Source organism: Pseudochaenichthys georgianus, chromosome 19 (genome assembly GCF_902827115.2).
Source record: "Pseudochaenichthys georgianus chromosome 19, fPseGeo1.2, whole genome shotgun sequence".
Taxonomy (NCBI): Eukaryota; Metazoa; Chordata; class Actinopteri; order Perciformes; family Channichthyidae; genus Pseudochaenichthys; species Pseudochaenichthys georgianus.
The window spans coordinates 1,343,978-1,360,138 of NC_047521.1; the positions used below are offsets into that span (position 1 = coordinate 1,343,978).

At 48.6% G+C, this 16,161-nt stretch overlaps 1 protein-coding gene across 1 annotated transcript in view; it reads right to left on the minus strand.

Annotated features, from left to right (window-relative positions):
* ryr2a (ryanodine receptor 2a (cardiac)) overlaps positions 1-16,161 on the minus strand; it is a 321,872-nt gene that overhangs the window by 253,354 nt on the left and 52,357 nt on the right. The gene's annotated exons all lie outside the window — the stretch shown is intronic.

A 16,161-nucleotide genomic window follows, 5' to 3' on the forward strand; every position in this document is an offset into this window, starting at 1 on the left:
TGGCCTCAAGCGAGAAGCAGGACTTGTTCCTGTAGAAGAAACCTAGCCTAACCCTCAGTTTTTTAAGCAGGTTATTGACATGAAGTTTAAAAGAGAGACAATCATCAAGCCAGATACCAAGGTATTTGTAACAGGCAACAACTTCAAGTTTTGTTCCTTGCGTAGTTACAATATCTAAAACAGACTCTGGTGTCTTTTTTGCTTTAGAAAAGAGCATTACCTTGGTTTGATCCACATTTAAAAGAAGCTTTAATTCAGAGAACTGAGTCTGAATAGTGTTAAAAACAGCCTGTAATTTAACAACAGCCTCTTTAATGGAGGGACCTGCACAGTACATCACAGTATCATCCGCATAAAAATGTAAAGTAGCTTCATCCACATTATCACCTACACTGTTAATATATATGGAGAATAAAAGTGGTCCTAAAACAGAACCTTGTGGTACACCATTAGAAATGTTTAACCACTCAGAAGACAGTCCATCAAAGTGAACACATTGGGACCTTTCAGAGAGGTAGTTCACAAACCACCCCACTGCAAGGCTGGATAGGCCAATACTGAGTAGCCTCTGCTTTAAGATGCGATGATCAACGGTGTCAAACGCTTTGGATAGGTCAATAAACAGAGCTGCACAACTCTGCTTATTATCTAAAATACTAGTAATGTCATTCACCACTTTCATTGTCGCAGTGATGGTGCTGTGTTGCTTTCTGAATCCTGACTGATGTTTAGACAGGATGTCATTTGTACATAAAAACTCCTTTACCTGTTCACTCACTAAGCGTTCGAGCACCTTAGCCAGAACTGACAATTTAGAGATTGGCCTATAGTTATTTAAAATAGTTGCCTCCCCTCCTTTCAGTAAAGGCAAGACATAAGCAGACTTCCATACTTTTGGAATTGTGTTTGTGCTGAGGGAGAGGTTAAAAAGAGAAGTGAGAGGTGGAGCAATAAAGTCTGCAGCTATCTTTAAAAAGAAAGGTTCTACGTTGTCCGGACCAGCCGGTTTCCTAGGATCTAGCTTAGATAAGGCTTCATGAACAACATCAACAGTAAAAGGGGTAAAACTGAAAGGGTTTTCCAGACCACGTTGTTCAGAGTCACGGACTGTGGTGTTTACAGAAGCAGAGTTAGTGACAGAATGAAACAGAGGACACAAAGTGCTCATTAAAGCAATTTAGCATAGTGGCCCTGTCTGATATAGAGCCAGATGCTGTGGTGAGGCACGGAGGTAGCTCATTACGGATCTCACCGGTTGATATCGATTTTATTGCTTTCCAAAATTTTCTAGGATTATTTAGGTTTTCTGTGGTAACTGACAAATAGTACTTCGACTTTGCACTTTTTACATTTGAAGTGAAGCTATTCCTTAGCTGCCTAAAACGCAGCCACTCTATCTCTGAGCCTGATCTCCTAAACTTTGCCCAGGCCTTGTTTCTCTCATGAAGGAGACTAGACAGCTCAGCAGAAAACCAAGGATTGTCTCGTCCCTTTATTCTAAATGTACGCAGGGGTGCATGTCTATCAATGATCTCCATAAAACCAAGATAAAAATAAGACCATGCGGTTTCTACATCAGCACACAGATCGATTTTCCCCAATCAAAATCAAACAGATCATGAACAAAACCCTGCTCCACAACATGTTTTTGTCTCTCTTAATGATAATGCGAGGTTTAACCTTTTGGACCTTAGTGTCCCTAATTGTGGCTACAACACAGTGATCGCTCAGATCATTTGCAAATACTCCCACAGAAGAATATTTGTGGGGAACATTAGTTAGAATGAGATCAATTAGGGAGGATTTATTAGGGGACTTAATATTTGGGCGAGTAGGACTGTCCACAATTTGAGTAACATTCAATGAGATACAAAGGTTTTTAAAATCCTCTGACACTGCAGTTAACCAGTCCCAGTTAAAATCTCCAAGTAGCACTATTTCCTTGTAGTCTAGTTGTGATAAAAGATTTGCTAGTGAAGACAAGGAGTCTTTGACAGCTGAGGGGGGTCTGTAGCAGCCCACCACCATGACCTGTTGACCCTTTGCCACTTCTATATTTAAGGCTAAAAATTCGAATTGCTTACTGATCGATTTGGAAACTAATGTGGTTACACTGAACTTATTCTTAACATAAATGGCAACGCCACCACCTTTATTAGGCCGGTCGGTACGATACACATTAAAACCATTTAAGGCAATGTCAGAGGCCAAAATAGACTTGTTTAGCCATGTTTCTGATAAAACAATGACGTCAGCGTCAGTCGAGCTCGCCCAGATACGGACAAAATCTAGTTTACCTAACAGACTGCGCACATTCAAGTGGATGAAACCCAACCCAGACCTAGCTTTAAAATCAGCAGGAGTAGCGATCTGACTACTACTACTGGGCGGACCAGGGTTAGGTTGTACATTTCCTGACAATAATAGCAACAAAAAAACCAGGCATCTTTTCCTCTTAAATGACACACATACATTGTCATCTAATTTAGAATCACCGTAAAAGTCTGCGAGAGTGTGATTAGAGCTTAAGAAGCAGTCCTGAAGAACCATCATCGCAGGAAAACAAAAAAGACAAACATATTTTGTCGAGCAGATTGACTGTGACAAGGCAACCGGTAATTGTTTGAGCAACACATCCGAACCTTTGCAGGGGATGCCCACTGCGGGTGGCAGAACAGACCTGAATCCAGTAGACTTCTCAGAATGACCAGAGATCTTCTCATAGTCCAAAACAGTTAACAGGCACAGCAGAATCCCGATATGGGCCATTTTCCCAGATCAGCAGAGCATCCGGATAGGCGTGCAAGCAGGCCCGAAATGTGGAGGCGCTCCGTTCTCCTCGCGATATCCCCGGTGCAGAACCTCCTCAGTACAGCAGGACCAGCTCGAAGCGTAGAGGCGCTCCGGTCTCTCAGCGATATCCCCGTGGTAAAACGTCCTCGGCACCGTAGAGCACGACAGGTGGAGCAGGTGGATACAGGCCTCAGCTACAGCAGGTGTAAGTAAAGCAGGCCGCAGCCCGAACGCGAAGCCACTCCGGTCTCTCCGTTACGCCCCCCGGGGTAAAATCTCGCCAGGACAGCAGCACACGACAAGTGGAAGCAGGTCCCTGCCACAGCACAACTGGGCAGGTGGAAAAAGGGGGCCCAAGCAACAACGTGCAGCCGCTCCGTCTCTCCGCGACTTCCCGGGAAAAACCTCCCCACAACAGCACAGGTGCACAGGTAAACCTCCTATCCACGCCGACAGAAGAGAGGCAGCCCTGCCCCTCACTTTCCACGCTCCGTGAGGCGGATGAGAAAATGTGCTCCGCTCGCGAAAATGCGCTCTGATCGACGAGTGTAGAGTGATCTGCAGATCTAGGTAGTGTTCTGTCACGAGGTAGTGTTCTGTTTGTTCCTTAAAAATGTAATGTGGTATTAATCCCATAATGTGTGTAGATACATTTATGAGGATACACCGATGAATGCAGTAGTGGTCTGAAAGTCAAGTTACTGTTCATTGTTAACTGCTGCGTGTCAGTTCTACAGGGAGTAGTGACTGCGTAAATGATCAGACGCAGCCCAGTCAGAAAAAAAGAAAATGTATGAAATGGAATGATAAAGAAGATCATTAAGATGTGTTTTACTCACGTGTATTGTGTAAGTCTTAAGACAACAGAACAATGTAACTTTAGAAAAGTAGAAACCAAGATACTTTTGGAATTCATATTATAATGTAAGTTATAACATATTTTATACTTTTACTTGAGTACGACTTTGAATGCAGGACTTTTTCTTGTGACTGAGAAATAGTACACTGTGGTATTGATACGTTTACTCAAGCAAAATATCTGAGTACTTCCTCCAACTCTGGCAAATACCAACCATTAAACTAATATAACAACACAATACATATTTCCTGGATGACACAGAAAGGATTTCTGCTGTTTCAAAGCATTCAAAACACCAATAAGAATACAATCTGTTCTAGGGTGTGACAGCGCTATGCATAAGGCCTGGCTAGGTTTAAGTACACACTAACTTGGTTAGGGTTAGAGATATCTGAGTTATTATAAGGGGACCTTTATCGTCATTGTCACCAAATGTGTGTGCAGGCGTTAATAAAAATGATGTTGTTAAAATGTTATATGTACTGTATTTCCCTCTGAGCCAACAGAGGGTGCTGCAGAACCCTCAGCCGCCTTACTTCCCATCCCCATGCTTGAGTCTAGAAAGCACAGAATATCTTGCACAGAGTTATTGTTATTGTTTCTGAGGACAAATCTGAAACATCCTGAAACACATTCAGGAAGTGCATTTACTTTGGGAAGAAAGGGACGCACAGAACGTTTTGGAGTTCATGTATGACGTTTCAAAGCACTATGCATGAACTGTCTTGGGTTACACAATATATATGCAGTGTGTGTCTCCACTGTGTGTGTCTCCACTGTGTGTGTCTACACAGTGTGTGTCTACACAGTGTGTGTCTCCACTGTGTGTGTCTCCACTGTGTGTGTCTCCACAGTGTGTGTCTCCACTGTGTGTGTCTCCACTGTGTGTGTCTCCACAGTGTGTGTCTCCACTGTGTGTGTCTCCACTGTGTGTGTCTCCACAGTGTGTGTCTCCACTGTGTGTGTCTCCACAGTGTGTGTCTCCACTGTGTGTGTCTACACAGTGTGTGTCTCCACTGTGTGTGTCTCCACTGTGTGTGTCTCCACAGTGTGTGTCTCCACTGTGTGTGTCTCCACAGTGTGTGTCTCCACTGTGTGTGTCTCCACTGTGTGTGTCTCCACTGTGTGTGTCTCCACAGTGTGTGTCTCCACTGTGTGTGTCTCCACAGTGTGTGTCTCCACTGTGTGTGTCTCCACAGTGTGTGTCTCCACTGTGTGTGTCTCCACTGTGTGTGTCTACACAGTGTGTGTCTCCACTGTGTGTGTCTCCACTGTGTGTGTCTCCACAGTGTGTGTCTCCACTGTGTGTGTCTCCACAGTGTGTGTCTCCACTGTGTGTGTCTACACAGTGTGTGTCTCCACTGTGTGTGTCTCCACTGTGTGTGTCTCCACAGTGTGTGTCTCCACTGTGTGTGTCTCCACTGTGTGTGTCTCCACAGTGTGTGTCTCCACTGTGTGTGTCTCCACAGTGTGTGTCTCCACAGTGTGTGTCTCCACTGTGTGTGTCTCCACTGTGTGTGTCTCCACAGTGTGTGTCTCCACTGTGTGTGTCTCCACAGTGTGTGTCTCCACTGTGTGTGTCTCCACTGTGTGTGTCTCCACTGTGTGTGTCTCCACTGTGTGTGTCTCCACAGTGTGTGTCTCCACTGTGTGTGTCTCCACAGTGTGTGTCTCCACTGTGTGTGTCTCCACTGTGTGTGTCTCCACTGTGTGTGTCTCCACTGTGTGTGTCTCCACAGTGTGTGTCTCCACTGTGTGTGTCTCCACTGTGTGTGTCTCCACTGTGTGTGTCTCCACTGTGTGTGTCTCCACTGTGCAACCCTGGCTTAGGCTGCATCTGCAGTCCCCCCACACACACAGAAATAGACTGACATAAATAAGCATGTATGTTATAATCTACACACACACACAAACACAATCTGTGCACAAGCATTAAAAACACCTGAAAGTCAGAAGAGTGCATAGTACACGCGCACACAAGCCCACCTGAGTGCATCATCAGAAACCATCAGGGCAACTCACAAAAGCAGCACACAGTATGCAGTCTTACTCAGCAGCAGCAGCAGCAGTGGGAACATTACATGTGTCCTTCAGAAACACAGAGCAGCATCTGGAGAGAGATCCAGAGAGGGGGAGAGAGAGATCCCACAGAGAGGGAGGGAGAGAGAGAGATCCCACAGAGAGGGAGAGAGAGAGAGAGATCCCACAGAGAGAGAGAGATCCCACAGAGAGAGAGGGAGAGAGAGAGATCCCACAGAGAGGGAGAGAGAGAGAGAGAGATCCCACAGAGAGAGAGAGATCCCACAGAGAGAGAGAGATCCCACAGAGAGGGAGGGAGAGAGAGAGATCCCACAGAGAGGGAGAGAGAGAGAGAGAGATCCCACAGAGAGGGAGGGAGAGAGAGAGATCCCACAGAGAGGGAGAGAGAGAGAGAGATCCCACAGAGAGGGGGAGAGAGAGATCCCACAGAGAGGGAGAGAGAGAGATCCCACAGAGAGGGAGAGAGAGAGATCCCACAGAGAGGGAGAGAGAGAGAGAGATCCCACAGAGAGAGAGAGAGAGAGAGATCCCACAGAGAGGGAGAGAGAGAGATCCCACAGAGAGAGAGAGAGAGAGAGAGAGAGAGAGAGAGAGAGAGATCTGCAGTGACAGAACTAAATATTAGGGAAGTAAAGAACCTCATATGTAACCCTGTGATCGATGGTCTGAAGCAGAGCACACACAGCTCAGGCTGGAGGCAGGAGGATGTTGATATTTGATATTTGATGAAACAGTTGTTTGAAAGTCGAGGTACGAGAATGAAGGTTCAGCGGGATCATCTTTTCTGTCAGAAGAGAGGAGAACTCGTCGTGTATCAAAGAACAGCCACAGGTCGCACCATCAGTCCTTACAGCACGGCTCGGTGATCTGATCACTTGGTAGTTTGGACATTCAATGGTTGTTGATACTCAATAACAAACAGCTGCTCAGCTAAACATGACCACTGCTGAGGAGGGTCAGCTGATAGGAGGAGAGAGGGTCCGCTGAGAGGAGGAGAGAGGGTCCGCTGAGAGGAGGAGAGAGGGTCCGCTGAGAGGAGGAGAGAGGGTCCGCTGAGAGGAGGAGAGAGGGTCAGCTGAGAGGAGGAGAGAGGGTCAGCTGAGATGAGGACAGAGGGTCAGCTGAGAGGAGGAGAGAGGGTCCGCTGAGAGGAGGGCGGAGGGTCCGCTGAGAGGAGGACAGAGGGTCCGCTGAGAGGAGGGCGGAGGGTCCGCTGAGAGGAGGACAGAGGGTCAGCTGAGAGGAGGAGAGAGGGTCCGCTGAGAGGAGGAGAGAGGGTCAGCTGAGAGGAGGACAGAGGGTCCGCTGAGAGGAGGACAGAGGGTCCGCTGAGAGGAGGACAGAGGGTCCGCTGAGAGGAGGGGAGAGGGTCCGCTGAGAGGAGGGCGGAGGGTCCGCTGAGAGGAGGACAGAGGGTCAGCTGAGAGGAGGAGAGAGGGTCCGCTGAGAGGAGGAGAGAGGGTCAGCTGAGAGGAGGACAGAGGGTCCGCTGAGAGGAGGACAGAGGGTCCGCTGAGAGGAGGGGAGAGGGTCCGCTGAGAGGAGGAGAGAGGGTCAGCTGAGAGGAGGGGAGAGGGTCCGCTGAGAGGAGGGGAGAGGGTCCGCTGAGAGGAGGAGAGAGGGTCAGCTGAGAGGAGGGGAGAGGGTCCGCTGAGAGGAGGGGAGAGGGTCCGCTGAGAGGAGGAGAGAGGGTCCGCTGAGAGGAGGGGAGAGGGTCCGCTGAGAGGAGGAGAGAGGGTCAGCTGAGAGGAGGGGAGAGGGTCCGCTGAGAGGAGGGGAGAGGGTCCGCTGAGAGGAGGAGAGAGGGTCCGCTGAGAGGAGGGCGGAGGGTCCGCTGAGAGGAGGACAGAGGGTCCGCTGAGAGGAGGGCGGAGGGTCCGCTGAGAGGAGGACAGAGGGTCAGCTGAGAGGAGGAGAGAGGGTCAGCTGAGAGGAGGGGAGAGGGTCAGCTGAGAGGAGGGGAGAGGGTCCGCTGAGAGGAGGAGAGAGGGTCAGCTGAGAGGAGGGGAGAGGGTCCGCTGAGAGGAGGGGAGAGGGTCCGCTGAGAGGAGGGGAGAGGGTCCGCTGAGAGGAGGAGAGAGGGTCAGCTGAGAGGAGGGGAGAGGGTCCGCTGAGAGGAGGAGAGAGGGTCAGCTGAGAGGAGGGGAGAGGGTCCGCTGAGAGGAGGAGAGAGGGTCAGCTGAGAGGAGGGGAGAGGGTCCGCTGAGAGGAGGGGAGAGGGTCCGCTGAGAGGAGGGGAGAGGGTCCGCTGAGAGGAGGAGAGAGGGTCAGCTGAGAGGAGGGGAGAGGGTCCGCTGAGAGGAGGAGAGAGGGTCCGCTGAGAGGAGGGGAGAGGGTCCGCTGAGAGGAGGAGAGAGGGTCAGCTGAGAGGAGGAGAGAGGGTCCGCTGAGAGGAGGGGAGAGGGTCCGCTGAGAGGAGGAGAGAGGGTCCGCTGAGAGGAGGGGAGAGGGTCCGCTGAGAGGAGGAGAGAGGGTCCGCTGAGAGGAGGGCGGAGGGTCCGCTGAGAGGAGGACAGAGGGTCAGCTGAGAGGAGGAGAGAGGGTCAGCTGAGAGGAGGACAGAGGGTCCGCTGAGAGGAGGACAGAGGGTCCGCTGAGAGGAGGACAGAGGGTCCGCTGAGAGGAGGACAGAGGGTCCGACAGAGCGCAGAAGAAGACAGACAGCAAGTGACTCGGCTCTGGGACTGTTACGGACTAGAAACTGGAAGCAGACTTGGCCAGGCACAGAGGACCTCGATGAGTGCAGCCGTCACACGAGCTCACGTTGTGTCTCAGTCCAGCCGCTGGCACGACGTGAGGACAGAGAGTATCAATACTATCACGTTCACTCAGTGCTGAGTCAAGTCCTCGGGTGAGGCCGCTGTACGTTAGGCCTGCAGTGCGTTCATGCTGCTCCACTTCCTGATGCCTGCTGCGTCTCAGCCACAGCCTGTGTTCCAGTTCAACACGTGTGTCTCTGGAAAGAACTGACTGCAGTACTTTAGACATCTGAACACGTCATGTTGTGTTTCTGTCATATCAACAGAGAACACTGCGGCTGGTCTGGACCTCCTTCACAGGAGCTCATGCATGTTTCTGCTCTGCTGCATCCAGGCAGCAGCAGGGTCAGTGTGCTCACGGTGATGAAGGACACGTCGCCCAGTGCAGCAGAGTGCTCACGGTGATGAAGGACACGTCGCCCAGTGCAGCAGAGTGCTCACGGTGATGAAGGACATGTCGCCCAGTGCAGCAGAGTGCTCACGGTGATGAAGGACATGTCGCCCAGTGCAGCAGAGTGCTCACGGTGATGAAGGACACGTCGCCCAGTGCAGCAGTGTGCTCACGGTGATGAAGGACATGTCGCCCAGTGCAGCAGTGTGCTCACGGTGATGAAGGACATGTCGCCCAGTGCAGCAGTGTGCTCACGGTGATGAAGGACACGTCGCCCAGTGCAGCAGAGTGCTCACGGTGATGAAGGACATGTCGCCCAGTGCAGCAGAGTGCTCACGGTGATGAAGGACATGTCGCCCAGTGCAGCAGAGTGCTCACGGTGATGAAGGACATGTCGCCCAGTGCAGCAGAGTGCTCACGGTGATGAAGGACACGTCGCCCAGTGCAGCAGTGTGCTCACGGTGATGAAGGACATGTCGCCCAGTGCAGCAGAGTGCTCACGGTGATGAAGGACATGTCGCCCAGTGCAGCAGTGTGCTCACGGTGATGAAGGACATGTCGCCCAGTGCAGCAGTGTGCTCACGGTGATGAAGGACATGTCGCCCAGTGCAGCAGAGTGCTCACGGTGATGAAGGACACGTCGCCCAGTGCAGCAGTGTGCTCACGGTGATGAAGGACACGTCGCCCAGTGCAGCAGAGTGCTCACGGTGATGAAGGACATGTCGCCCAGTGCAGCAGAGTGCTCACGGTGATGAAGGACACGTCGCCCAGTGCAGCAGTGTGCTCACGGTGATGAAGGACATGTCGCCCAGTGCAGCAGAGTGCTCACGGTGATGAAGGACACGTCGCCCAGTGCAGCAGAGTGCTCACGGTGATGAAGGACACGTCGCCCAGTGCAGCAGAGTGCTCACGGTGATGAAGGACACGTCGCCCAGTGCAGCAGAGTGGCTCATGCATGTTTCCTTCATCGGGACGTCACCTCCTCCAAAGCTCATTACTTTCTTGGTTGTGAACGTGAGGCGCTGTTCAGATGTTTATTGTCCTCATATCGACATATTAATATATTATTCAGTATACAGTATTTATGATATAGTACTTCATTTCACATAAGGTTTTATCTTAATGTATTTCATTTGTACATATTTGTCTTATTCCCGCACCTTACGTGACCATTTTGTTTATTGCACTTTGTTGTTGCATTACTTCCTGAGTTCATTGTAAGCACATCGTGTGTCACTGTTCAAGTGTTCAAGTGTTCAAGTGTTCAAGGAGCCTGAGATGTAACATTTGTATTGACTAATCTAGGCTGTATTTTGCATATGAAAAATAAAGCCTTTGAATGTTGTTAAAAGAAGCTGAGCACGGCTTCCCGGAGTCTTGTCCTCACATGTTTGCAGCTAGAGAAGCCGGATGGATGAAGTGTTCCTTCTAACCACTGGTTTCAGCAGCTGTGCTGCGTGCGCCAGGTACGTGCACTGTGCTGCGTGCGCCAGGTACGTGCACTGTGCTGCGTGCGCCAGGTACGTGCACTGTGCTGCGTGCGCCAGGTACGTGCACTGTGCTGCGTGCGCCAGGTACGTGCACTGTGCTGCGTGCGCCAGGTACGTGCACTGTGCTGCGTGCGCCAGGTACGTGCACTGTGCTGCGTGCGCCAGGTACGTGCACTGTGCTGCGTGTGCCAGGTACGTGCACTGTGCTGCGTGTGCCAGGTACGTGCACTGTGCTGCGTGCGCCAGGTACGTGCACTGTGCTGCGTGCGCCAGGTACGTGCACTGTGCTGCGTGTGCCAGGTACGTGCGCTGTGCTGCGTGCGCCAGGTACGTGCACTGTGCTGCGTGCGCCAGGTACGTGCACTGTGCTGCGTGTGCCAGGTACGTGCACTGTGCTGCGTGTGCCAGGTACGTGCACTGTGCTGCGTGTGCCAGGTACGTGCACTGTGCTGCGTGCGCCAGGTACGTGCACTGTGCTGCGTGCGCCAGGTACGTGCACTGTGCTGCGTGCGCCAGGTACGTGCACTGTGCTGCGTGTGCCAGGTACGTGCACTGTGCTGCGTGTGCCAGGTACGTGCACTGTGCTGCGTGCGCCAGGTACGTGCACTGTGCTGCTGTGTGCTGGTGTCTGTGTGAGCTGTACTGCAAGTATACAGTGGGACAGAGCAGCAGGGATCTGTAACACACACACACACACACACACACACACACACACACACACACACTGGCAGTGGGCAGGTCAGCGGAGGAGGGTTTAAGGCTTGGCACAGAGAGAGTGGAGGAGGGGAAGTGATGTAATGAGAGAAGGCGCTTCACAGACTGCTGTACGCTGAGCACGTACTGGTCATCCCTCACTGGGTTATTATTATATGAGACTAGTTTATTAATATGCTGTTTAGTAAAACATGAAGCATTGGATCTTATTGTGAATAGAATAAGGGCTGATAGTATGATATCATCTGATTTCCATGCCACTATTACTTGACACGTTTACATCAGTAATAATAGCATGCTTCTCAGCAGAGGACCCCCCCTCACATAATACAGCTCACCCAAACGCTCCCCCGCCTCTCAAAGGGATCTTTCCTGCTTCTGTTCCTTCATTTGATTTGGACTGCTGGCCGTTGACTGCAGGCAGAGGAACCACACGTATGATGCAAAGCACTAGTTAGTCCTCTCGGTCACGTACTGTAACGTCTGAATGACTAATGTGAAATATGTATTTGTTTGCTTTGATTCACTCAGGAGAGCATTCACCTGACAGCTACCTGTCTCTCTGGGTGCTGCACGTGTTGGGGCTCAAACAGTGTTAGTGCTTTCACAACTAGCCTGTTGTGTTGGTTCAAAGCAGTTCTGATGCATGTTTCTGTTGAGCTTGGTTCTATTGGGCCGGTGTCAAGCTCTTTCTCAGGAGGTCTCAGTCCTATGCTGCGTGCAGGTGGCTTGTAATGTGAAATAGACCAGGCACATACTTTGAAGCTTAAGTAACGCAATAGAAACATCTGAATGATTTAATCAGTCCATGCGACTGCTCAGACACCAATAAGGCTGATCATCATGTATTGATGCATGTTGTGACTTTAATACACAATGTTGCAGTCTCCAAAACTGTCCAGTTAGTGAGCTCTCTGTCACGATGTACGACACAATGTCTCCACTATAGGTTGATTTGTAAGAAGCCAATGTGAACATGAACTGCATCACAACTGCATAGCAACACTGGATCATGTATGTACTGGTACTTGGTGCTGCCCAAATGAACCACACGACAGGTGTGAAGCGCCTTAAGGTCCAACATCACCACAGACGTCTCCGCTCGCTCTGCTCCTCTCCTCAGCTGTGCGGAGCCCAGATCGTGGCCAGAGAAGTTTGTAGAAATATAAAAATCGATTTGGTTCTGATGTCCTAAAAGTACACATGTGCCAGATCAGATGAACCCGTCTGGAAGAGACATCCCGCTGCTGGACAGCAGGAGGAAAGATGTCTGCTCTTACTAGAGAGGGCTGGAGCTTTCCTGTTGGACCCAACTGGCTGAACTGAAAGAAATGTTTTTTATACAAATCTTGCAGTACATCTTACACATGTTACATCTGGCCAGGCTAACCGTGAGCGTTAAAGGCTGTGGGCCTTTCCAGCCTGATCTGCAGACACTAAAGATCTCTCTAGCTGGACCTCTTTGTAGAAAACAGTGGGTGATGAGAGGGTGATCACTGAACTGGTCAGTCCAGAGGTGTACTGGGTCTTAAACAGTGGAGTGAGTACCTACAGGCTGCTGACCCGCTGATGGGACATCGCGTGGGCCCTTCTCATTCAGGGTTAGGGGGGCGTTTGAAAGGCAGTCCCCATCCACCTGAATCACAGTCTTCAAAGTCACAGCAAGCTCTTACCTTAAGTGAAGGTATTCCCATTAGAGGCATCAAAGTCACAGCAAGCCCTTACCTTAAGTGAAGGTATTCACATTAGAGGCATCAAAGTCACAGCAAGCCCTTACCTTAAGTGAAGGTATTTCCATTAGAGGCACGCACAGTGTGGTTTCTGAGTTGTGTATGTGAATGGTGTGTCAGTGTGTTCTCATCAGGCACCCGGTGTCATGTTGCAGGTGTGTGGCTAGAAAGGAAGCATCTGCAGAGGGCGAGCATTTGTTTTATTTGTGAGTTGAATGACTTTTCTTCTTATTCAGTACATCGTTAGGTCTTTGGAAATAGTGTCTTAATGTTTGAATGAAGACGGCTAGTACGCTCAACGACTGCTTTCTAAGTGAATGTTCCGGTTCATCTGTTGGCATGTGATGTGCTGTGCTGTCGTTGAGCCGCAATGAAGGCTGGAATAGCAGAGGTGGGAGAAGTACTCAGATCTTGTACTTAAGTAAAAGTAGAAGTACCAGAGTGTAGGAATACTCTGTTACAAGTCAAAATACTGCATTCAAAATCTTACTCAAGTAAAAGTACAAGAAGTATTAGCTTCAAAATATACTTAAAGTATGCAGATTGGCACATTTTGGAATGACTTATACAGTATCATGTGTTTTGATGATATGTATTGTTGCATTAATATGTGTATCATAGCTGGTTAAGGTAGAACTCATTATTATTATTATTTTATGTTTGTGAATTTAGTCCAGGTGTAACGAAAGTCTTGTTTAGGTGTTGGTTATGTTTTATATCATTAATCCATATCTGCGAAGTAACTTATGGTATTAAATCAATGTAGTTGAGTAAAAGTACAATATTTACCTTTGAATTGTAGTGGGGTATAAGTGCAAAGTAGAAGAAAATGGAGATCTCATATACCTCAAAATTGTACTTAAGTACAGTACTTGAGTAAATGTACTCAGTTACTTTACACCACTGCAGAAGAGCACAACACAGATACCGGTATACCGATCAGAGAGGTAGCTAACTGAACCTTGGGCATTCAAATGTAAACACAATGCAATTGTTTTCTTTTCGGTTTTACAAAACTCACATTTTGAGTTTACAGTAGGAGTTGCATCCTCATACTCATTTCAATACCCACATATTCCACAATACGTCTAGTACATGTTCTGACACACCCCCACTTCGCTGGCCCGCGATGACCAGGCCGACTCAGAGCTGCCCGCCGGACGAGTAGCATGAAGCTGCAGCGTCGGAGACAGCAGTGCACTTGTAGAACCGCACACACAGGTCCCGCGTCACGGCGGCACGTGGCGGAGCACGTTCACATGAATGTGAACGTCAACGCAGAGAATGTGAGTAATGTGAAGTGCTTTTACAGTTTTATTTGTTTAACATTAATAACAATTCCGGTGTCTTGAAATGAAGTGTGATTAGCTAACATTAACTATGTGTTAAGGCAATACACACAAACATCTGTTTGCTTATGATAGCTTCTAACCGTATTAAAGTCTCTAAAAACAACTATTCGTTAGCTATAGCTTTCGGCAAAAGCATTACCAAAAGCTTTAGCTTCGTTAGCATATTTGATCATTTGTTTAATGAAGCTAGCGTGATTTTGGCAAGCCCAACTAGGTGTCATAGTTGAGTAATTGAATCACTAATTACAGTAAGAGTGTGAGCAATGTGAATCATGTTTTTTTTTAAGTTAACAACTATTCTGTTGTATTGAACAGCCATACAAGCAACAAGTGCTAAATGTAATCTGTTAGCCTATGATGACTCGCTGCAAAACCAACTGTTAACCATTTTGTTTATTTGTTTAATGAAACTGTATGTTATGGTTATGTTATTTGACAGAGGCTTTTATCCAAAGTGACTCAAAAAACATAAAATAACCTAATTAACATTAGAATTTCAATACAAATAGTTACATAGTCAAGTTACATTACTTATTACATTTTTAACAGGGTAATTACTCATCTGTAACCTACTACATTTAAAAAAAGTAAACTTCCCAACCCTAATGATTAATTATAGTCAGCTAATTAATTAAACTTCAACGGATGCCAAAAGCATGTCAATATGTCCACTACATTAAATCAGCAGTAGCCTAAGTTCTGTCTTCAGTGTAAATGCTTCTTTAATAGTCATTGTATTACAATTTTAATTCATTGTAAATAATCTTTACTGTGCTGACTGCCTGTTTACCGTTTATCAGACAGTGTCATCATTTTGACATGTTGTGTAATATTGCATGAGGTGTTTTAGTCAGTTATTGTTGAGATTATTAATGCATATCAATTGTGCACCAATGCCTTAGCCTATGCAATACTTTAGATGACGTCTTGTTCTTATTGTTTCAAAGGCATGGCCAAAGGTTTGCCTTCTGGACTCTGGAGGCCAGAAGCTTGCTGCAGGGAACCCTTCAGCCAATATTCAGAGTGCCACGACAGGTTATCTCCCTCGAGAGGGAACAGCAGACCCCGCCTCACCCCCAGTGAAGAAACAGCAGACCCCGCCTCACCCCCAGTGAAGAAACAGCAGACCCCGCCTCACCCCCAGTGAAGAAACAGCAGACCCCGCCTCGCCCCCAGTGAAGAAACAGCAGACCCCGCCTCACCCCCAGTGAAGAAACAGCAGACCCCGCCTCACCCCCAGTGAAGAAACAGCAGACCCCGCCTCACCCCCAGTGAAGAAACAGCAGACCCCGCAATAAAAGTAAATACAAATGTATTCTGAACTGAAATGCCTCTCGGTCAAACTGTAGAAGGAACAGTGTTTAACAGTGTTGTTTTCTTTTGAATAATAAAGAAACGAGAATTATAAACATACCCAAAACTAAATTAACAGTGTTGTTTAATATACATATAAAAGACATAAAAGACTATATTTTTGAAATTCTCAACTAAATTAACAGAATATATATAGAAACATTCATGTGAACGTGCGTTGACCGTCACGTGCTCCGTCACCGTCACGTGCTCCGTCACGTGCCGCCGTCACGCGGGACCCCGTCAAGTGGCGCGGGACCTGTGTGTGCGGTCGTGACGCGGGACTTGTGTGTGCGGTTCTGTAACTGCTGTCTCCGACGCTGCAGCTTCATACTATTGAGCCGGACTTGAAGGAACTTGACTTTAACCATACAGGTGCTGCCAACATTTCTCTGACAGCAATACTACATCAACCACACACACACACACACACACACACACACACACACACACACACACACACACACACACACACACACACACACACACACACACACACACACACACACACACACACACACACACACACACACACACACAGGACTGGCCAGAGATAGCCTTGGCATAATCCCAAATGTCTGTGTAATTACAACAACAGAGCAGCAGTGTCACACGAAGCCGGACTGCAAGAAGGATATTGATATCAGAGTGATGCTGGCCAACAACAAAAAGTAAGAGAC